The sequence below is a fragment of the Balaenoptera borealis genome (genome assembly GCF_965194805.1).
Source record: "Balaenoptera borealis genome assembly, chromosome: 5".
In the NCBI taxonomy this organism is placed as follows: domain Eukaryota; kingdom Metazoa; phylum Chordata; class Mammalia; order Artiodactyla; family Balaenopteridae; genus Balaenoptera; species Balaenoptera borealis.
In genome coordinates, this window is record NC_138862.1 from 93,362,390 (window position 1) to 93,387,904 (window position 25,515).

The 25,515-nt window shown below is 33.2% G+C and overlaps 1 long non-coding RNA gene across 1 annotated transcript in view; it reads left to right on the plus strand.

Moving 5' to 3' along the window:
• Positions 1-25,515, plus strand: part of LOC309629817 — a 613,218-nt gene that overhangs the window by 26,001 nt on the left and 561,702 nt on the right. Inside the window, exon 1 of the long non-coding RNA XR_014245237.1 lies at positions 1-8,228. This exon is cut by the window's left edge and continues 26,001 nt beyond it. This is a non-coding gene — a long non-coding RNA (uncharacterized lncRNA). The remainder of the gene's footprint in view (positions 8,229-25,515) is intronic.

Sequence of the window (25,515 nt, forward strand, 5' to 3'; positions counted from 1 at the left end):
AGTCTGACTATGCAGAGTTAAAAGATTCTCCAAAGGGGTAACAACTTCATGAACAAAGTCAGAAGATAAAAGATAAATGGGGGAAATATTTTCTATTCATATCACATACTCATGCACACACACACACACACACACATATACCTTTGTGATATGTAACTACAGCTATATACATATATATATATGCATACATATATAATAATTACAGTTACCATTATAAATATTTGAATATAATTATAGGTTACATATATATTTATAATGATATAGAACTTTGAAATAAATCATCACAAGACTCATAGCTCACTAAGAAAATAATGAGCTAAGCATATGGACTGTTTACCAAAAAGAAAAAAAATCAACAACATATGGCTTTTAAACAAAGAAAAGGACACTGTATTCTCAGTTATATTAGCAGAAATTTAAATTAAAACTAAAATGAGATATATTTTAACCCATTAGTTTGGCAAAAATAAACTTGCCTGGCAACATATTGCATTGGTGACAGTGCCTGTAAAGGCAACTGAAGATGCAGCTGGTGGGAGTGTAACTAATGCAGCTTCCAATGAAGGCACCTTAGTAAAGTCCTTCAAGATTAAAAATATTTCTACCTTTTTATCTGACATTTCTAATGTTAACTATTTATATTTCATGTAAGCAAAATGATGCTGGTATAGGGTATACATTGTGATGCTCTTTGTCACTGCAGAAGATAGAGCACAGTCTAATTGTCCATAGTGTGGAGCAGATTAAATAAAATATGACACATCCATATTATGGAATTCTATGAAAGTTTAAAAAGAATAAGATTATGCTGATGAGCACATGATAAATAAACAGATAGATAGATGGATAGATACTTTAGATAGACAGACAGATAGATGATAGATAATAGCAGAAACAAAGTACAGAATAGAACAGTGTATATTATGCTGCTGACTCTATAAAATATATTTTAAAAAACATACATATAAACATATATAGATGTTTAGGAACACATAGACTGTACATAGAAGGAAAAGAAGAAAACTAATCACAGTGATTGTCCCCAGGGTGAGTAAAAGGATGGCTGGGTGACAGGAAACATGGGAAATTAACTTTTCACTATACACCCTGTTGTACTTTTGAATTTTGTATAACAGATATAAATTCGTTCATGAAGATAAACAAAAAACTATTTTAAATATTTAAAGTAAGAGATATTCCTTCTCTCCAATACTTTTCCCACCTCTTTCCTAATATGGGAACTTATAGACCATATGGGACACACACTTTGGATGTCCATAAAGTGATTTCCAGAGAAAGCAACATTTAAGCTACACAAGAAAGATAAGTAGAAGGGAATTGGTCATGAGAATGACTTTCATTCAAGGAAAACAATCTGAGTGCACACTTAGACAGGAGAGCAAACCCATTACCCTTTTTGAAAGAAGTTTAAAGTGTTTGAAACTTCAACAACGTTTATAAAGAGTTTGATAAAGAATGGATAAGTAGAAAGACTGGAGAGAGGAAGACCAATTAGGGGCTAATGGTGGCAATTCCATTCAAATATGATAATAACACAAATTTGAAAAGATAGGGGAAATTGAATAGATTCAAGAGATTTTAAGGAGTTCAAATACACAAGATTTGATGACTGATTGTATATTGGAGATGAGAAAGAGGAGTTAAGAATTATCCCAAATTTCTCTGCTAGAGCAACATGGTATGGTGGACTGATATCATTCACTAGGTTAAGGAACACAGAAAAGGACTAGAGTTATGGAGAAAATCTTTGAATTCAATATTCTATACACTGAGCTCAGGGTGTCTGAAAGATTATCTAGTAAGCACTTGAATATGCTGGTCTGTAGCTTATGGAGATTGACCTAAGCTGGATGTATAGACGTGGGAGTCATAACTATAACAGTTGAAACTTAAGCCACAGAAGTGGACACATCTGTTCCAGGAAAGTACACAAAGGGAGAAGAGGCTTTAAAGTAATGTCATAACGTGAACCACAGTTTGCAGGGTAAGAGAGAATGAAATATCTGAAACAGAGAAGAGTAGAAAGAAAAGTTAGAGAATAAGGAGATTGCAGTATCACAGAAAGCAAAGGAAGAGAATATTTCAAAAGAAGAGAGTAGTCTAGTAGTCTGTGTGTGTCAAATACAGTTGAGGGAATAAATAAGATAAGGACTAAATATTAAGTAATTGGACTAGGAACAAGGAATTTCATAAATGAGTTATGTGTGCAGAATTCATAATTGCATTTGGTTGAGGAATAAGTGAGATTGGTGAAAAGAGTTTGTGCCTTCTTCCTCCAACTAAAGCCTCCATAATGCTCTCATTCTAACTCCTGTATTCCCTCCTCATTACTTCATTTAAGCTCACAAGCTCACAGTGGAAGAGCAAGAAAAACGATAAGGAATAAAGAGGGGTCATGCAAAATGATAAAAGTGTCAATACTTCATAATGACATACAATTCTTAATGAGTATGTGCCTAACAACAGAACATCAAAATTAGTGAGGCAAAAACTGATAGAACTACAAGGAGAAATAAAGACACTATTATAGTTGGAAACTGTAACACCCCTCTATTAGAAACGGACAGAGCCAGAAGGTAGATAATCAGTAAGGATACAGTTGTACTCAACAGTATCATCACTTCATTAGATAAATTGGCATATATAGACCAGTTCACCTAGCAACAGCAGATTACACATTTTTTTTCAAGATCACATGGCATGATCACCAAGGGATATGACATTCTGTGCCAAAAACACACCTTCACACATTGGAAAAATAGATATACAAGGTCTGCTCTCAGACCACAATGAAGCTAAAATAGAAACCAAAAACAGAAAGATAGATGAAAAATCCAAAATACTCGGGGATTAAACAATACATTTATAGATAACCCATGGGTCAAAGAAGGAAATCTTAAGAGAAATTTTAAAATATTTTGAACTAAATGGAAATGAAAATACAATTTATCAGAATTTGTGGGATGCAGCAAAAGCAGTGCTTAGAGGGAAATTTATAGCATTGAACACATATATTTAAAAAGAAGAAAGATCTAAAAATCAATAATCTAAGCTTCCCCCTAAGACCTAGAAAAAAAGAGCAAATTAAGTCCAAGTAAGCAGAAGAAAAGAAATAATAAAAATCAGAGCCAAAATCAAAGAAATTGTAAAGAGAAAATCAGTAGAGAAAATCAACAAATCCAAAAGCTGATTATTTGTAAAGATAAAAATTTGATAAGCTTCTAGACAGGCTAACTAGAAAACACTGACAACACCAAATGCTGGTGAGGATGCGGAGCCACAGGAACCCTCATTCATTGCTGGTGGGAGTGCAATACAGTACAGCCACTTTGCAAGACAGCTGGCAGTTTCTTATAAAACAAAACATACTCTTACCATGTGATCCACAATTGTGCTCCTTGGTATTTACCCCCCAAAACTAAAACCTTATGTCCACACAAAAACCTGTATATGGATGTTTATAGCAGCTTTATTCATACTTGCCAAAACTTGGAAGCAACCAAGATGTCCTTCAGTAGGTGAATAGAAAAATAAACTGTGGTACACCCAGACAAGGAGCAATGAGCTATCAAGCCTTAAAAAGAGAGTCCTCCATAGGAAACTTACGTGTATATTACTAAGTGAAAATATTCCAATCTGAAAATGCTACATATTGTAAGGTTTCAATAATATGGAAAATACAAAACTCTGAAGAAAGTAAAAAGATTAATGGTTGCCAGTGGTTGGGGGTGGGGATGAAGGGATGAATAGGCAGAGCACAGAGAGTTTAGTTTATTCTGTATGATACCATAATGGTGGATACATGTTCACTATACATTTGTTCAAACCCAAAGTATGCACAACACCAAGAGTGAACCCTAATGTAAACTATGGACTTTGAGTGATAACGGTGTATTAGTATAGGTTCATCTATAATAGCAAATGTACCATGTGGTGTGGGATATTGATAGTGGGTGAATCTATCACCCACTGTCAATGTGGGGACAGGGGCTACATGAGAACTCTGCACTTTGTGTTCAATTTTACTGTGAACCTAAAACTGCTCTAAAAAATAAAGTTTATTCACTAATTAAAAAAGAAAAAACAGCAAAGCAATTAATCCAGTTGCAGGTTTTGACCCATTCTATTTAGTGGAAACATAATGATTATAAGGAATAACTTAACTTTTTCTCTTCAATACACAATGATATGCTCTGATATCAAATGTTTCCATAAATCTCTGTCATAAACGAGTATATTAACAGAAAATTATTGGTATTATCTTAGCTTCATTAGAATTTTAAATTTTAAATTTTAAATTTTAATTTTAAATTTCCCTTGACTTCCAAAGCACATGCAAAAGTACATTTGTCTATGCTACAATTGATTTCTAGTTTAAAACAATCTAGTATGGGTAAAAGCAGATGTTTAATCCTATAAATTTGTAATGATCTATCATATATCAACTATTACTAACAATGAAAGTTTTATGTTTTGTCCTGGGTTCTTTTCGCTTTCATTTCCAGACAGGACTCACAGCATACATCCTACGTATGATTTGTGAAAGGAAAAATCCTCTGTGCTCTCTCTAGGGCCTTCTCATCTCCTGCCAGGCCAGTGAACAAGATGAGTTTCCTTTTATAACGACAAGGCACAGAGATAATTCATCAACTGGAGAGCACAAACAATCCTTTATTCAGCAGAATGACAAAAGGTTACTTAGCTTCTGGCATCTACTATAGCTCTTGCAAGAACTAGGCCCAAGAGCCAATATGATAATTAATAAATTTCCAACATCTGAGCAGTAAAACAATTTTTTATGAATGCTAAACAACGCTAGTGCCAAATTAAAACCTCCCCTTCTCGTATTTATCTATCTGAACCCTTCACTGTAGAGCCAAATTTGTCTGTGTTTTGGCTATAAAGTGGGGATAGTGATGACATAGTAGGAAGATATTACACAACTTGGAAAATCCATATTACTAAGTGTCATTTAATCATATGGACAGTGACGATATCACCCACTGAGCCTAATGGAGAATAACCCTTGCCAAGAGTAGAGTATCAAATTAAATGACAGGTGAGTGATATCGATCTTCACACTGAATAAAGGAGCCACATTTAAAGGACAAATTAGAGCCTCAGTTTCTCTAACTGTCCTTCAACATCCTTTTTTTATTTTCTTTTTTTTTTAAAATAGAAAAATAATTTTGTTTATGTGGTTATTGCTTGTATAGATAGAGAAAGGTGACCTTCAAGTCCTAAAAGCCTTCTCATAAACTCAGAAGCACCAAATCTTAGAACCAAACTTAGCAGATCATCCACTTCAAGCCTCTGTCCCTTCCTTAGATTTCCCAACAAAAACAGCATATGGTAATGACTGCAGTTGTTTGAATTAGACAATACATGCCATTAGAATTTTTAAGGAGAAATAAATGTAGGCTAAAGTATTAAAGACATTTTATGAGGCAGTATAAACGGTATAAATCATAACTCCTAGGTAGAATACATTGCAATTTATGAAAGATTGAATAGATACAAATTGAAAACAACATGACCTTGAATAAAAAGTGGCCATATTTAATTGAATTAAAATAGAATCCTAAAAGGGGGAATCTGCTAGGACACATGAGGGCTCCCTTTGTTGTTTAATTAATGTGTCTGTATACGAGAAATATCCCTTCTCCCACTTTGATTGGAATCCATCATTAAATTTTTACACAGAAGTTATATTTTTAGATGAAATTATTCAGAAATTATTAACTTTGAAGATCAGTTATAACATACTTGTAGTTCTCTGCAAGAACCAGAAAGCTCAACTACGAATGGTGTTTACAAAATGGGGCATGCATACACCAGGGAACTGATAGATGGTGCATAGAATTGCAAGAATACCTTAGTATTGTAATAAAATGTAAGTATATAGATTATAATAAGAATACATATTTGGATGTGTCATCTCAAACATGTTTTATTAATGAGGGTGTGTGATCAAAAGAGCTTGGAGAGCAATGTTCTAGAGTGACAAAGCTCAGTAAGGTGCATTATCCAGTGAAAGCTCTATGTTATGTGATAAAAATTCATAGACTATGAGTTGGAAGAATAATTCATGCATTGATTTCCTCATTCACTCAACAAATTTAGATTGAACCATTTGATATCACTAGTGTTTGATTATTTCTGACTCTATACAAAGAGCAATTTATGTGGTTCGGTCTAATAGTTACCAAGTGTCTTTTATAGGCAAGGACCATGCTACCTGTTGCAAGGAACACAAAGACAGCTCTGACTCTAAAAAAGCATGTAGATTTATAAAATTTGTACAGAAATAAATATGCTAAAACTGTGCAGTATTGAGGAAAGGAAGAGAGAATGTTGAGGAATGGCTCTAGTCATATTTTTTGTTGCTTTCTCTTCTGGATTTAGCTACATGATTTACCATTTTGTGCATATTTTTTTAGTATGAAGACAATTAATACATTTCTCAGGCCTAACAATTAGAAGAGGGGTATAGGGGCACATATTAAAGTTCCACCATCACAAAATGGCACCAGCTTTGGTAGCTGAGCTAATGGTTATGTGGAAGCTTTAGACAAATACTGTGAAACATGGTTTTGTTAAAACCTTTTCTCTGTTTGATTTCTAAATATGCCCCTGATAAGGCCATAAAACTTGCTGAACTTCTTACAGGAAAGTAAGCTCTATAATAAAAATAAGTATCTTTTCCTAAGCCATTTAAAATCCATTTGACTTATTCTCAAAATAAATAAACAAAAACAAACAAAAAAACTTTCAGATTTAGTTAATCAGTTTTGTTCGAAACTGCAAACACAGCGGCAAGAAAGGGCAATTGTGGAATGCTTAACTGTGTCTAGCAATGTGAAACTTCATGTTTCTGTTGACTAGATTGCCTAAGATTTAAACACAGTCATTGGGGTGAAAACTATATTTAAACTATATTCATTTGAAGTAATTATCTACTTTTAACTCAAATGTTAGTGATTCCTAAAAGAACCCTTCAGATAAAGCCACTTCCCTGTTCTCTGACTTGACTTAATATCATTGCTCCCCAAAGAAAAGGAAATGTGACATGGATGCTTACATGCATTTTCACGTGTCACAATGTTTAGATTTTAAAATTTTTTATTACTTTTTTCACCTAACATGCTTGAACATAAAAATAAATAAATAAATCTCTAATAACAATCCATATTATTCATAAGCTATTAATTGAATGCTAGGTCCAGCAACCATAAATCCCACCTCTTTTTCAAGAATTCGCTCATGAAATAGACATATTCCTCTCCACACCCAATTTAACGCTGTCCCTCTGCATACATGCCACAGCTCTCATTTCCTTCCACTCTGTGTGAATTAGTTGGCTGTATGTCTCTTTACCCTAGTGGATTAGGAGATAGTGCAAATTCATACCGTAATTCATTTGTTTCTCCATAGAACTTAACACATTTTTTTCCAGATTTGGCTGTGGAAAAAGCCAAATGGAATAAATGTTTGTTGAATGAAATTGTGAAACATTAATGAAGAAATAAACAGCTTACAACAAATAACTGTGAAAAAACCCACAAAAAACAAACAAACAAAAGCTCTCTTTCACATTGAGGTACAAAATAAACCCTAGGAGTGAATGATGAAACAACAGCATAATCATAATGCAGCAAACCTAGAAGCTATGTAAGTCTGCCTTACATTTTGATCCCTTAAGTGAAGAATTTACCTCGCTACATTGCTCCTTATGTAAATTCCTATTACAGCCGAATGTGATTCCTAGCAAATCTATTCCTATGACTAAACTCTGTTCTGTGTACTGAAGCATCTTCCATGTGCTTATCTCCTTCACATTATGGGTCATTTGAACATTGAAGTTAGATTTACCACAGTCCTTTTAAAGAAAATCCATTCTTCCAAGATTAACTTGTTGATGAAAAACACATCAATACAATCAATTCATGAATTCAAAGAAAAAGAATTATACCATAATATGTTTTTAATTCAAAAAAGTACCACATGGGGCTTCCCTGGTGGCGCAGTGGTTGAGAATCTGCCTGCCAATGCAGGGGACATGGGTTCGAGCCCTGGCCTGGGAAGATCCCACATGCCGCGGAGCAACTGGGCCCGTGAGCCACAACTGCTGAGCCTGCGCGTCTGGAGCCTGTGCTCCGCAACAGGAGAGGCCGCGATAGTGAGAGGCCCGCGCACCGCGATGAAGAGTGGCCCCCGCTCGTTGCGACTGGAGAAAGCCCTCGCACAGAAACGAAGACCCAACACAGCCATAAATAAATAAATAAATAAATAAATAAATAAATAAATAAATAAATAAATAAATAAATAAATAAATAAATAAATAAAAGTACCACATGAACCTTATATTTTCATGTGCAGTACAATTTCTAATGTTCACAAATTTACCTAAAATTTTTAGAACTATTACACAGCTAAGACATCCTGACTTTTTGCTTCCTAGTGAAAAGAAAAATCCATGAATATAGAAGTACTATTTATAATTTAAGTACATTTTTGATGGCAAAAATTTGACTTAAAAATGTAAATCCATAAAGACAGGATAATAGGAAAAATGTATGGCGAAAGCTTCACACAGGATGAAAATGAGTTTTAAAATCTTTCTTCAAAACACCTAAATGTTGAAAACATCAAGATTTGTCAAAATTATTTTTGTAACAGCATATTTTAACTCAGCCAGAGGTGAAGGTTATATTAGAATTTTATTTTGTGTTTGTTTGGGATGGAGGGGAGAAAGAGAAGGAAACCTTCTATTAGTGAGTGTTTGATGAACTTCCTGTCCCAAAATATTCTTAAATATGGGCCCTGCAGGAAATACATTTGAACCTATTCCAAAAGTAGCATCTTTCTGATGGACTTGGGATGACGGAATTACGACTTTGGAATGACAGGAAGACAGCGAGACTCTCAAGGAAAATTGTGAGACAATGAGTGAGAAGACATCTAATGGAGATGGGTGTCAGAATGTGCAGTCAATCCAAGCATAGAGTTTAGGTTGGACTCAACCCCACCAGGACCCAACATGCCTCCAACCTCACCCTATGGCTGCTCTTTGCCTTGGAGAGGACAGTTTCATATGATTGGAGAACTATATTCCTGGGGGAGCAAACTGAAGAGTTGTGGGCTTCTCTCTTAATGAGCAGGAAAAGAACAGTAGGTTGCACAACTCAAGAGACTGACAAATATCCCAAATCTCTAGCATACACAGGAACAGAGGGACAGCAGGAGTAGTGACATCCCCCAGATGTATGACTTGCAGAACCTAGGGGACATCACACAGGAAAGCAGCCTCGGATTACATTTGTTTATTCATGGTAGTTCCCATAATCTCAAAAGAGACCAAACAGAAAAGAAAACGAAAAGCCTCTGAACAATATAAAATTACCCAAAAGACAATAGGATATCTGAGAAAAAATAATCGCATGCTTCAAAGTATAATTCATTAGTTCATTGATCAAATGGAAAAAGCATGTGCAATGGCTAACCCCGTCTACGAAATGAAAGAACTGGTAATCATAACACTAAAAGTTATGAACCAAAATTACAAAGAGAGGAAGAAGAAAACAAGGCAAAAATAAGGAAGGAGGTAGAAAGTACAATTACTCTTTCAACAGTGATATGCTAGCCACTAAAAGTAGACAAAAGAACACTAGAACAGATCTTTCCTACAGGAAAAAGCACAAAGTATTCAGTTGTCCTGAAGATAGAATTTTACAACACACTAATTCTGTCACTACCATTTATTAGGTACCAGATATGTACCTCTCAATGTACATCTACTATTTCATTCAATTAATGAGGCAGTATTAACACCCTCTTTTTACAGTTGAGTAAGCTGAGCTGTGGCTAAATAAATTGCCCATGGTCACAAAACTGCTTGTTGAACGGAAGAGCCAGAAATCAAGCCCAGATGTCTTGCTTCAAAGCCAATGTCCTTCGGGATACCAACATTTGCTCTCATTATAGGTTATCTGAAAATGTCAGGAAAAGTGAACCATAATTAACAGAATGCAATATTATGGTCACAATTAAATCATTTTTAGAATGCAGGCAAGAAATATGTGTGTGTGTGGATGTGTATATATGTGTATATACATCCACAAACACACTTTAGGAAAGCAAGAAGATATGTAATGCATTTAGAAATAATTTGATCAATAAAATAATATGATACAAAGTTTCTACATTTACAAAAACAATTCAACAATTACCTAGAAAATTCACTAAAACAGACAGTTCATTGCTAGTTTGTTTAAAGCCGTTATAGCATGGTGTAAATACTGAGTTAGACTATATTTTCATTAGCAATCACTGACCAACTCCTCCACCCTGAGTGTGACAAAATAATAAGAATGCTTCTTGCAACCTCCTTCCATTCAGAACCATAGGTTTATGCGGCCCAGAATAGAGTGAGCCTGAGGATAATTCTTTCTCATCATCAGCAAACATGTATTTATTCCCTACAGAGAAAGAGAAAAGTTTAGTCCCAAAGAACTATTTCCATGGAGAGAGGTGTGAAGTGGCAAGTGTTTAGGGACCCAGCTCTACTTCAAAACCTCAGTTTCAGCCTGAAATGAGTAGAATTTGGGTTCAAACAGGATAGGGATGGAAAAGAACATACTACATGTTAAAGCAAGAAATTTACAAAACAGTTTGAAAACCAAGATTTTAACAACTGAATTTGAATGTAGGACCTGTGGCATTCTTTTTCATTTTGACCCTTCTTTTGAAGACTGGAGTCTCCCCCCTAAAGAATTGTTTTCTGAATGAGCACTAAACGCAATGAATGACACAACTAAAAAAATAGTATAATGCAGGAGTTCTTTACATTTTGTGATATGGAATCCTTGGCAATCTGGTAAAACCTAAAGTCCTCGTTCTAGAGTAATGTTTTAAAATTCATTTTAAAAACCCATACAATTTCAAAGGAACCAATATATAGTGATCAATATTTTAAACAATTAAGTTCGTAATACAGCATTTTATGTCTCTATTAGAACATTAACAAAATGTAACTACCCATAATTTCAAAGTAGAGATTACTTAAAATGATATTTGAAATGTCTACAGCAACTCTAATATATGAAAAGTTTTTAATTTCTATAGGTAATGGAGTCACAATTAGAGCTAGTACTAGTGTGTGTATTGCCTAAATTCATAATTAAAGAAAATACTACAATTCAGCAGAGGATACTGAGTTTGTCAGTGAAGTCTTGTGAGTTTAATTTAAAACATCTGGAATAATATAATGACAAAATCAGTTAAACCTAAGAGCTGCAGAAAATTTTATTCCACTCTATTTTTTAAATATCTGAAATATGTAGACTCTGACAGGAAAAAACTTCCTATATATAACATGGTAACTATCAGCTTTAGTATGATGGCATTCAAGCATTCCACATTTTCTTCTCTGAATTGTATGCTTTTAAGAGAATAGAAAAATCTCTTTGCCAAAGCAAAAAATAACAAACATCATTTTGATAATAAAAGGTATAGTTAATAATCTGGCCAGGTTTCAATATTTACCAGAAGCATTCTTTATTTAAGCAAAAAATGGTATCTTTTAAACATTCATTGATTTATTTATAAACATTTATTAAGTGCCTACTATGTGCCAGTGTTTTAGAAATTCCTAATATCAGCTATCATTTAAATTGTTACTTGTTCGTTTGATCATGCATTAAATACACATAAATGAAACTGCTTTCATGGCAAGGTACTATTTGAGTGTTGTGCAGCAACAAGCAATATAAATACAGTTCTTGATCCCATGGAGCATATATTATAGCAGGTGAGAAAAATTTCAAACAAGTAGTTAATTAAGCCATTATTTAATAATTACGTTAGATTCAACAACAGAAAAGGACAGCCAAGGAGACTTTATAACAAGAGGATTCTGAATGGTCAGGAAGGCTTCTGAGGAACCAACATTTTCACTGAGCTTTAAAGAATATGTAGTTATTTACTGGGTGAAGGGAGATGAGATAGGGTTCAATGGGTGCAGAAAGCTCTCAAAATGGAGGGAATGGAGTATGCCAAAGTCCTGAGACAGAAAGGAACCTGGTACACTGAAAGGCACTTAGGAGAAGAATGGCACAGAATAAAGTTGGAGAGGTAGCAGGGATTATATTCTGTAGGGCATCTTGGGATGTATTAAACACTTGATCATTATCCTAAGAATTATAGTATATAATTAAATTGTGTTACATTAAAACAACACAGAGTTTTAAGTAAGGCAGTGACATGATAGATCTATGTTTTCAAAAGTTCACTTTGGCTGCAATGCAGTGGCTAGATTAATGCAGGGAGTTCAGTGAGGATCGGCCATGGCAGATCCTAACCCAGGCAAGAGAAGAAAGTAACCTGAACCTGGGTTATGACAGTGGGAACTGGAAATAGGCAAAATCAACGAGGATGTGGAAATTAAAATTTATAACTAGATAAAGATGAAAAAGAGATAGATGTCCAGCATAATTTCCTGTTTTCTGACGCAATGGTTGAAGGGGGATACCATTTACTGAGACACAGAATACAAGAGGAAGGCTGGCTATGAAGGAGTGTGTGGTGTGGTGTGGTGTGTGGTGTGTGTGTGATGTGTGAGACGTGTGTGTGTGTGTGTGTGTGGTGTGTGTGTGAGGGGAAAAGAAAGGTATACTTTATTTAGTTATAGATGTGTTAAACTTGAGACATCTATGAGATACCCAACTGGAGATATCAAGCAGGCTCTTGAATCTCTGAGCCTGCTACTTAGAATTGGGGCCGTGCCTGTTTACATCCAGGAGTTATTGGTCTTGAAAAACTCTGACATTTAATAGTCATATTTAATAAGACAAGCCTGCAGGGAATTCTGAAAGAAGAAATGAGAGAGACAGGAAGAAAAGATAAGGAAAAGAGAAAGTAGCCAATGAGGTCAAATGCTGCTGAGAGATCAACAATAAAGAGGACCGAAAGATGTTATTTGATAAAATCTATTTTGGTGCAGAGTTGATGTAAAGCCGGACTGGAGTGGTTTGAAGAGTGAATGAGAAAAGAGGACATGGAAACTTGGATGTAAACAGTTCTTTTTTTAACCTTGGGCTGTGAATGGTAGCAGACTAGTGTGGAAAGTAAATGTGAGGTCAAGAGATTTCAAGGGTCCTCATACTATCAGAACATTAGAACCACAAGATATGCATTTTGCAAACTATATTTTTTCTCTTTTTAGGCTAAATTTTGAGTTATTGAAGCTGATGGAAAAAATAAGCTTGAAATAAATTTGATGTAAAGGAAATCAAAACATTGACTATTTCTGGAAATGCTGAAGTACACTTATGAACTATCAGGTTAAAAGTCTTGGAATATATTCCACATGTTTCTTCATGAATTCACCAATTGCTTTATACATGTGTTCTGTATTATGTACAAATAAGCAAATACATGGATTATACTCAATAACTAGAAACAACGTTCCCTGTAATCTCCAGATGAGAATTCTGAAGTGAAGTAAAAAGGTTTGCCCATAGTGGTCCAATGAAACAAAAGCCAAGTTAGAAACTGCACTGACCATTGACGGTTGTCAAGATCTTCTGGAAGAGGAACATTGGTAACTGAAGTTAACTACATTTCTTATAATCAAGGTTAATTGGCAGTTTACGACACATATGCGCCATTACAGGCCTCTTAATTGTCACATTTCTGATGTTGCTATTTTCCTATTTTGCTGCCAATAACTCTTGTGTGTTATTTCTTCTCTTCACTGAGCAAGGGAAACAAATTGTCTTCAGTGGAGAATATTAAGTGAAGGAGAAAGAACCCTAGCCATGGCTCCCTTCTAGATATGCATTTAGAATTTCCCATGGAAAGATATCACAAAGTGAAAATTACCAAGTATCAGACTTACAGTGCTGTTCTCTGTAGCACCTTTGGAAATGGCATTAAGTATTTCAGGATAATTAGAGACTGGTAAACCAACAAATTAATAAATTATCCCCAGGTGGCCTCAAAAAGATAATATGGTTCCTGCAAAGTGACAAGCCTTCCCAGGGAGAACAGCAGGCACTAGAAATGTCTGCTTCTGTAATGACTAAGTAGGCCACATTGATCAACAATCTTAAAATATAAGTGAAAACAAGTGGTTTAACTCAAAAAGTAAAATCTTACACATGATTTTATATAAAGCATATTTATAGAGATCTTTCTCATGGACAATTTTGCTTTTATAAATTATCAGATGACAAGAATAAGTTTTTGCACATTATCTCATGCTGTTCAGTATTTGGCTTGAAGCCCAGGAGAGGGTCATGCCTTTATAATGATGGAAAATGCAACTATAAAACAGCAAGGAGTTTAGAAAGTGCCACTAAGCAATGAGAAAATGAGGTTCCTACACTGCTTTGCACACAGTAGGCACTCAGCAAATATTTGCCAATAGATTTGTTCTATTTGTTGCCATATTGCTTAATTCTTATATATTTACTTAGGTAGGCTTTAAACAAGATTTTAAGTATCCAAGTTGTTGTGTATAGGCCTTAATAGCTATGAGGCTTCAGGTTAGTCATTTGATGTCTTTAAGTGTCAGTTCTCTCATTTGTAAATGGGGTTAATTTTATAAATATAATATGTACATATAATTACGTTATATATATATAAAACGTATATACACAAACATCCATATCTTCTTGCACATTATTGTGGAAAAAAGGAGATACTATACACATACACAATAAGGCTTCAATAAGTTGTAAAAGGTCTATAAAATTATATATAATTAATAAATATAATATAATTCACATATAATTCAGCTTTAGTTTATAAAACTACAACAAACAGCAACTCAAATATAAGTAGTCTCCAAGACTTAGAAGTGCATTTTTAGCTTCTGCTGCTAACCTGATCACTGCTTCCTCTAAATGTTTTAACATGAAACCCCTCTGTGAAGGTCATATAGGAACTTATAAGTACTGCCAGGGGAGAGGATGTCGATTAAAATTCAGTGATGTGTGTCATTTGCTATATCTCTTTCCCAGTTGTTCTACACTTAGTATTTATATTCTGCACCAAATTATTAATACCTCTCCTGCAGGTGACTGATGTCATAGGAAAAAGCAAAACCCCCATATATTTTTCAGTATGAAGAATAAAAAATATTTAGCAACACACACACACACACACACACACACACACACACACACACACACAAATGAACTTGAAACATATGTGGGCACAGGAAGAAAACATTAGCTAGAAAAGCATAGAGTCCTGTTGTGAAAAACTGAGAATTTTGGCAACATCAGAGTAGTAGTCATATTCTCTGGAAGCATTTATTAAATACATGACTTGACATGGCGCAAACCTCAAATCAACTTAATTTGTGTCATCTAAGAGTTCACACACAAATAAAGGTATCACATTTCATTGAAATTACCCCTTTAGACCTGGAGATTTATTTATATACTTTAGAGATTTTGAGACATAAGATCCTATCTTCCTAAGTCTCCAGGAAAGTTGCCAAGAACAAGAGTTTAATGTTTATGGCCAAAAAAATTAATAATCACTTCTGAACACTGAAAAACAGAAATCCATTCTTGATAATAGAGTTTGATTGTCGTCGAAATGAACTACTTACTACTTGAAATGTTTAAACTTGTAAAAATATTTTGTAGAAAAATTATTACAGTATTAGTTAAAATATAAACTCATTAAGTGTCTAGCAACCTCAAAGTGTAGGTCATGACAGGCATTATTAAATCAAGAATGAGTGAAAGGATACAATTTTGGGATCAGCCATGGACTTGCAAACTGTGGGTACTTAAACACACTGTCTTATTATTATAGGGCTATGACTGTACTAAGGCATGTGGGTGTCCTGGGTAGGCTAACCATTTGGAACACTTCCAATGAACAGCCTTTAAGTGATTGTTCAGCATTTAATTAATGAGCCAGGAAGAAGCCAACTTTCTTCTGATAAAAATTTTATAAACTATATCTATTCTTTACACTAATGATAATTTTTTTACATGCACTAAACAGAAAAGAAATTAATATATTTACAATTGTCTTCCATTCACATTTTTCCCGCCTCTCAAAACTGAACAAAATCTATAACTGAAAATCATTAATTACAGTGGTAACAGAAATGGTACATAGTAAACAATTATTGTTGTATGCTAAAGGAAAACTTCTCAGTGAGAAAAGTATGCCAGGAAAGTCCCCTCCAATTTTGGACTTTGGGTTTTGTTTTTGCTTATTTTTAATATTTCATAGGTTCTTACAAAATAATTAGTACTAGACTTCTGAGAGTCAAGACTTCAGAGGTCATCTTATTTCCTGTTCACAACTGTGAAATATCTTATTGGAAGAGTTAAATAAACCTGGAGAATGTCAGCTTGTGCATACACATAGTCATTAGATAACCACTGAAATGCAGCAGATATTTTCTTTAGTGTCCACCATGTATCAAGCTTTGTGTTTGGTGTTGGGGTAAACAAGAAGAACCTGATTCAGACCTTCATGAAACTCACAGTAGAGCAAGGAATAGAGACAATTGGTCAAATGACACTACTAAGTGTGCTAAGTGTTGTGATTAGGTAAATATAAGCCTAGGATGTCACGGGAGCTAGTAGCAAGGGGAGTAAACCAACACTGGGGAGTTAGAGAGGGCCTCTCTGTGCAAATGAAGCTATTTAAAGGAATAATCCTGCTCAGTTTTGGGATAGGGTTTAGGAAAACTGGAATTCACCACCCTGCAGGTGGGAATGTTTTGTTTTACTTAACTGTACAGTAAAAAGTATGATATGAAATAGGTGTATATGTATATGTGAATAATTTTAATCTCAAGATTTTCATAAAAAGAAGTATCTAAATTATCTTGTGAGCTGATTCTGCTGGTTTACTGGATATCTGTAGAAGTTTAGGAGAGGACATGAATAAGGCTTTCTAAAGAAACAATGACAAAGTCAGAAAACAAAAATTATTTGTCTAGAGAAAATGTATTCACAGTGATTCATGGAGAACAGTGCTCTTACACCACTGCATAACTGTCTTATCCCATCATTTTGGAAGTAGTTGGTATGCTTTACTAAAAAAGATGAAAAAACAGAACAAGAAAAGCTGAAAAAAGCTGCTGGTAGAGTAACAGAAGCCCCAGGGCTTCAAAATCTCAGAGTTGGATTAAGAAGGGATTTAGTAATTAATAAAGATTAAAAGACATCTAGTTAAAACAAGAAGTCATATTTCTTTAAATCTTACTCTAAGTATGTGCTCTGTTTAAACATATGAGTAATATTAATAGCTATACCAATCTTTTTTTATGTATTCTCCCCAAGAAAAATCTTTTCTTCTTTCCTTAATCAGTCATATTTATGTTCATATTCCAAACTCACAACCAAAGGATCTCTGTTAATTGTGATGAGATAACATCAGAAAGGCTAAATATTAATGTGCCCCTGATTGAAAAATCTACACAGCTAGTCTCTCCACTGCTCATGATTTCAATGTATCTCAGATTTTCCCATGTTTGGTTAAAAGTATTTGTTTATTTAATATCTATCACCTAATTGGTTCCAATTTTCAGCAAAATAAAAATAAATAAATAAAATTTACTGCATGTTTATATATCTTCAATTTAGTCCTGCTCACCTGTGGTATACGCTGCCTTCTTGATGAATATAAATTTCAGTATTTTGTATGTTTACATAAAACTACATTTCTTATTTGTATTAGATGGGAAAATATTTATTGATCTAACCTTTACCTGTCCCCAATATCCCAGAATACTCTAGAAGTTTGCTATTCAAATTGTGATTCTTGAACCAGCAGTACAGGTATTACTCAATAGCCCATTATAAAGAAACCCAGGCCCACCAAGACTTTCTGAACCAGAATCTTCTTTTGACAGGATCTTTGGGTAATTCATACTTACATTAAAATTTATGAAACACTGTACTAAGAACTTTCTGAGTATCACTATAGATGAGCAATTACCAAGATGTTTTACAACTGTCTCAATCACCAGGTTAAGATAACTACTGATGGACTGCAAGTAGTGACGATTATGGGCTAAATAAGAAAAAAAAATTAATAAAATATTACAATTTCAATAGAAGTTGGAAGTTTAGTATAGAGCTCAAAGTTTGCATAAGTGAAAATTAACTATAACTTTAAAAAGAATATGCAGTATGACAAAAATTTTTAAGTGAGGGTGCATCTAATTATAGACTATTTAAATAATTCATGGCTATTCAGTTCAGTAATATGCTCTTTATTACAAAGTGTTAAGTTAGGGACTGATGAGAGTGGTAAAGATGAGGGATGAAAGAGTATGCATTCTACACAAGCAAAGACAGGAACTACATCTTTGCATCCTAGATTCTCAGAACAATACAGACTCAACACAGGGACTCAGTAAAGGACTGATTGATGAATACAGAATGATGAAGACATGGTCTCTTATTTTCAAAGTTGGGTGACGAAAAGGAAATAGAATCCTGTTAGGAAGAAACATAAGAAAAGGCATGAGGATATAAAAATCCAAGTATAACTCGTAGCACAAAATCCATGGAAGTTGAGGGGAGATGAGAACAAAAGCATAGAGAGATTTGTCTAGTAAAAAAAAAAAGAGTCTAGAATTGTGAACTTTGAAAGGGAGCAGGAAGTAAGTAATTTTGCAGCCAGAATCTGCAATATGGAAAAATAACAAAATGGCAGAAAGATAATAGGTAATGAAACAAAACTTATTTGAATTAATTGGAAATTAGGAGGGAAAATATAGTGAAGAGAAAAGAGAAAAGGGTAAAAGAGAAAGAGAAAAAACAAGTACGGCTGAACCAACACCAAACTGTGACAAGGAAAGACATTTAGAAGGAAAGATGGGGTACATGTACAGCTGTCATAAATAATACAGATGGTACAAAAAGAATGGATAAAATATTTGTTAATTGCTATCCAGAGACAAGGAAGAGCTTGACCTTAGGATCCAGGAAAACTTAATTACATAGTTAAGTTAAATAGCAGGCAAAATATATACTCCATAACTAAGAAAATGTGTTGGGTTTTTTGTACCAAGTACAGGAAAAAAGGAGTTGTATGTAAGAGTAACTAAAATCTCAATTATTGCTTTATGCCAGAGATAGCTCTTCTAACAATAATAGAGTGAAATTAGATTCAATATAGAACTCTGCTTATCCAGAATATCATGTAATACCTTTGTATATAAATTATATTCTGATGGTATAGACATAAAACATCTAGGTAGACATAAAAACAACTGTCAACACACTGATCTATCAGCACAGTCTCAGAAGCAAGGTACAATTTTAGATTCTATACATACCAGATATAAAGAATATAAAGAAAGTAGAACCTATGGCAGGGTCTCAGTACTTTGGTCATTTCTGCCTAGATAACTATAAAAGAAACTAAAACTGAATTTCACTGGTGATAAATATATCCAGATAATGATTCTCCTCCTTGTTCAGTTGCCAGTTGGTAACCTGAGAAAATAGTTTACTCGATTTCAAAAGGAAAACCTTCAATAAAATCCATAGTGGTCACTTCCCTTAATTCACATAATAGTCACATATTAAACATTTACTGTTGTTGTTGTTGCTGTCATTATTATTATTATTATATCTGAAGACAAGGGAAGGCTTGGGGTCTCTGTTTACAGTTTTAGAGTTCATATTTGCAAGAATGAGAAGGGGATGGCAGGGTGTGGGTGGTATACATAGGATGCATTTATTAAGGAGAAAGCCAAATAAAAGAAATGTATACCAATCCTCCTTGATGAGTGAGAGGGAAGTCTACTGCTAAATCCATGGTGATTGGCTTGATTTAATAAATATAATTTATTAAAGCATAAAGAAAAAATATGTTAAACAACAAAAGATAAAGTTTAAAATAGTTTATTAGCAAAACCCCAAAGGGTAAAAAAAGAGATTTAATAACTATTACAGAAAAAATAAAGAGTTAACCAAGAATTAAAAATAAGAAAGAATTAACATATAAAATCAATAACACGAAAAACCAAAAACCAATAACACAAAAAAACCCAGGACATCCAAGAAGAAAAAAAAAAAACAACAACAAAAAAAAACAAACTGAAATTTAAGCTGGCACCCAAAACAGTTTGTAGTTTGAATCCAACCAAGTTAGTTGATAAAATCAAAAATAATAGCACTTGACAGGATGAAAATAAAGCTCAAAGACTCTACAACATAACATTCACAATGTCCAGGATAAATCCAAAGGTGCTCAGCATATGAAAGACCAAGAAACACAAACTATTCTCAAGAAAATAATGAAGGACAATGCTCAGATGATCGATGATCTTGAGGCTGAACTTAGCAGAATTTAATGAAGCCCTCATAACCGTACACAACAAGTTAAAATACCCTCAAATAAAAATTAAAGAACTCTCAGAAAAAAAGAAACTATTGACAATAACTAACAAAATATGGAATTGAAAATAAAATATTTGAAATAAAATACTTTATTGTATATCACAATGGAGACAACAGAGAAAAGAACAGGTAAATTTAAAGATAGAATAATAGAATTTATACAATCTGAAGAACAGAGAGAAAAAATATTTTTAAAGAGTTAACAGAGCCTTAACGACCTCAGGGACAATATCTAAAGGTCTAATATACATGTAATAGGAGTCTTGGAAGGATAGAAGGAAGAAAAAGGGACACAAATTATACTAGAATTAATGGCTAACTATTGCACAATTTGGTAAAAGACATAAATTTACCTATTCAAGAAGCTTAATAAACTAAATACACATAGGGTATATACAAAAAAAAAAAGAAAGAAAGAAAGCAAAGTACACCTAGTCACATAAATAATAAAATTATAAACACACACCTACAAAGATAAACAAAAAGTCTTGAAAGCAGATAGAGAAAAAGGATATATTATGTGCAGGACAAAATGATTCAAATGACCACCGAATTCTCATCAGAAATTATAGAGGCAGGAAAACATCTTTAAAGTTATTTTTAAAAGACTGTCAACCCAGGATTCTATATCACTTGAAAATATCCTTCAAGGATAAAGATGAATTAAGAAGAATTCATTGTTAGCCAATCTATAGTGAAATAAATATTAAATAAAATTCTTTAGGTTAGGGTAATTTTTACCAAAAGAAAATTTGGATCTTCAGGGAAGAATGAAAGCATTGGAACTGAAAGTATCTAGGTAACTATAAAAGACTATTTTTTCTTATAATCTCTTCAAAATTCATATGACTATTTAAAAATTACATTATTATATTGTGGGCTTTATAATATATGTAGGCGTAATATATATGACAACTATAAATAAAGGATGGTGGGGATAAGGGTAGATGGACCTTTATGGATTCAAGATTGCTAAATTTTTTTCTGTGAAGTGATAAAATATTAACTATAAGCATACTGCAATATGTTAAGGAGGTATATACTGGAATCCCTACAGCAACTGCAAGTAAAGCAAAGAGGTACAGTAAAAAATTAATTAGGAAATTAAGTTAAAAATCTAAAAATATTTTAAATAATCTAGAAGACCAGAAAAAGGGAAAAGAGGATCAAATAAAGAGAAGAGACAAACAGAAAAATAATAAAAATAGTATGCACAGATTCAAGTATTAATAATAATAATTACATAAAATGATAAGGGACTAATATACAGTCTAATAAAAAGGCAGACTTTCTCAAAATGCATTAAAAAAGAGACTTAAACTTATGGTAGCCAAAAAAGATACACTTTAAATATAAAGATATACTTCAAAGTAAAAGGATATAAAAAGATATATCATGCAAAAGAATAAGCATAATGGGGATTATCTATATTAATATCAGATAAATAGACTTCAAGCAAAGAATATTGCCATGGATGCACTTACTGATGATAAATGAATTAATTCATCAGGAATACAAAACATTCATAAAGATATTTGGGCCTAATAAGAAATCTTCAAAATACATGAAACAAAATGAAAAGAATTAGAAGGGAACAGACATTTACATAATAACAATTGAAGACTTTGATACCCATTTTTAAGACTATGTAGGTATATTCTTTAAAAACTAGACCAAAATTAAGTAGGGTCATAGATGATCTGAACAAGACTTTAACCCTCTAGATTTAATTGATATTTATAGAATAGAGCATGCAACAATTGCAGAAAGCACACTCTTGGTACATTCACCAAGAACATGGTACATTCACCAAGGTAGACAATGTGATTGGCCATTAAAAACAAAACCTCAATAATTTAAAAAGTATTGAAATCATAGAGATAATCTACAGGTCAAAGACAAAATCACATGGGATAGTAGAAAATTAACTAAATGATAAGAAAGTTACAACATACAAAATGTATGGGAAAAAAACCATAAAGCAGTGTTTTAAGGAAATCTATAGTTTCAAATGTCTTTATTAGAAAAAAATAAAGATTCAAAACCAAGTATCTAAACATCCATCTTAAGAAAAATAGAAAAAATAAAAAGAACAAATTGAACTGAAAGTAAGTAGAAAGAAATAAAATCATAAAGTTAAGAGCAGAAATCTGTGAAATAGGAGATGATAAAGCAATAGAGAAAATCAGTGAAAAAAAGAAGCTGGTTCTTTGAAAAGTTCAAAACAATCAGTAAACACATAATCAGTATGATCAGGAGATATGGAAAGGAAACACAAATTAACAACAACAAGAAATGCCAGAAGAAATGTCACTCAGTTGTCACAGACATTAGGGTAATAAGGGAATAATATGAAGAGCTTTATGCCAATACAGTTGACAGCTTAGATAAAACAGACAGACTCCTTGAAAGACACAATCTATAAAGGCCATGCAACAATAGTTAAACTGAAATTGAATAAATTGAGAAATATTCTAATAAATAAAAGTCCAGTCCCAGATGGTTTTCACTTATGAATTCTTCTAAACAATTACAGAAGAAATAATACCTATCCCACGAAAGCACTTTCAAAAGATAGAAGGAAAAACTTTACAACTTATGAAGCTAACTTTAATGGGATAGCAAAATTAAAAAAAAAAAAAAAGGCATTCTAAGAAATGAAATCTACAGACCCTTATAAACCTGGATGCAAAAAAATCCTGAGCAAAATATTAGCTAATTGAAATCAGCAATATACAAAAATAATGATACATCTTGAGTAAGTGGGGCTTTTCTGGGGAATGCAAGGTTGGTTTAATGATTGAAATTCAGTGTGTAACCAGTCATACTAACTATTGTGACTAAAAAAGAAGCCAATAGGACTTTTTCAATAGATTTTTTTTAAACAATTTCAGAAAATTCAATACCCCTTATGGTTTAAAAAAAAAGTCTCAGCAAATTAGTAAGGGAGATTAGAAGGGAATTTCCTAAAACTGATAAAGGTCATCTATTTTTTTAAAAGTCTACAGCTCAAAACAAGATAAAAAGTGAATGGGTACTGATATCCTTTTGTGACGTCTCTTAGATTCTGAGAAATAAGTATAAAAATGAATGTATATTTCTGATAGCTCTGGCACAGTCAACTAGCCAAACAAGTGCAATTAGAGGCATACCTCCAGATAGTCTTATGTTAAAAAAACAATAAACTCATATTTGATAAAGTCTCTTAAAAAACCAACAACTGTGGCTAATAACCTACTTAATTGTGAAAGATTGAACACTTTTTCTTAAGATTGGAAACAAATCAAGAGTATCTGTTTTTACCATTCAGCAGACTGGAAGTTTTGCTGGAAGTTTTAGTCAGTGAATCAAGGCAAGAAAAAATAATACAACCAGACATATGGGAAGGGAAAAAGTAAAAACATTATTGTGAACAACATGATCATATGTATAGATACCCATAAAGAATCTATCAAAAAGCTACTAGACTAGAAAGTGATTTTTTAAAACTAGCAGGATACGTGGTCAATATTAAAAATTATATTTATAGGGCTTCCCTGGTGGCACAGTGGTTGAGAATCTGCCTGCCAATGCAGGGGACACGGGTTCGAGCCCTGGTCTGGGAAGATCCCACACGCCGCGGAGCAACTAGGCCCGTGAGCCACAATTACTGAGCCTGCGTGATTGGAGCCTGTGCTCCGCAACAAGAGAGGCCGCAATAATGAGAGGCCTGCGCACCGTGATGAAGAGTGGCCCCCACTTGCCACAACTAGAGAAAGCCCTCCCACAGAAACGAAGACCCAACACAGCCATAAATAAATAAATAAATAAATAAATAAAATAAACCCAAAGTTTAAAAAAAAAAAAAAAGTAAGCTGAAATTGTTTTTTAAAAAAAAATTATATTTATATAGACCAATACCTAACTGAATATTAAAATTAAAAGCAATTCCATTTATGACAGCATCACTCCCTATATGAAATACTAAGAGATAAATTTAACAAAAGATGTGGAAGATCTATGCAAGACAGTTAAAACCACAAAACATTGCTGACATAAATTTAAGAAGTTGTAAATTAATGGAGCAATATTTCATGTTCATGAGTTGAAAGATATCTATTCTCCCAAATTAATCCATAGATTCAATGCTATCATTAATAAAATCCCTACAGCTTTTTTATAGAAATTGACAAGCAGATTATAAAATTTATATGTATATACAAAGGAATTTGCACAGCCAAAACAATTGTCAAGCTGCTTATAAAACTTACATGGAAATGTCTGGAACATTCAAAGCAATTTATTAAGGAACAGTAACATTAGAGGATTCATACTATCTGACTTTAAGTGTTTGTATAATGCTACAGTAATCAAGGCTAAATAATACTGGGATAAAACCTAATAGATCAATGAAACAGAATAATGAGCTTAGAAACAAATTCCCACTTATTTGACAAATATGTAAAAGCAATTAAATGATAGTGGAAAAGTCTTTTCAGCAAATGATGCTGGAATAACTGGATATCCACAGCGGGAAAAAAGAAGACTCTCAGCCCTACCTCATACCACATAAAAATAATTCAGATTATACATTTAAACATAAAATGCAAAATAAAAAGCTGTTGGAGAAAGATACTGAATATCTGCATAATTTGAGGATAGCCAAAATTTCTTAGGTAGGCCACAGAAAACAGACCAAAAGAGAGAGAGAGAAAAAAAAAAAAAAAAAAATATATATATATATATATATTAGACTTCATCAAATCAAAAAGTTCTACTCAATAAAGAAAAAAGATCATTAAGAAAATGAATAGGAAAGCAACAAACTCAGAAAAATATATGTAAAACATAAATCTGGCATAGGACTAGTATTGAGGATATATTACAGAACACTTACAATTCAATGATAAAAAGACAACCAATAAAACAAATGAGCAAAATACCTGAAAGAAACACTCCATTAAAGAAGACTTACAAATGGTTGATTAGCACATGAAAAACTGCTCAACATCTTCAGTCAGGTGACAAATTTAAATTAAAAACACAATAAGATACCACAATGACTACAGAACAATCATTCTGATATGGTGAAATGCAGTAATTGTTGAATATGGGGCAG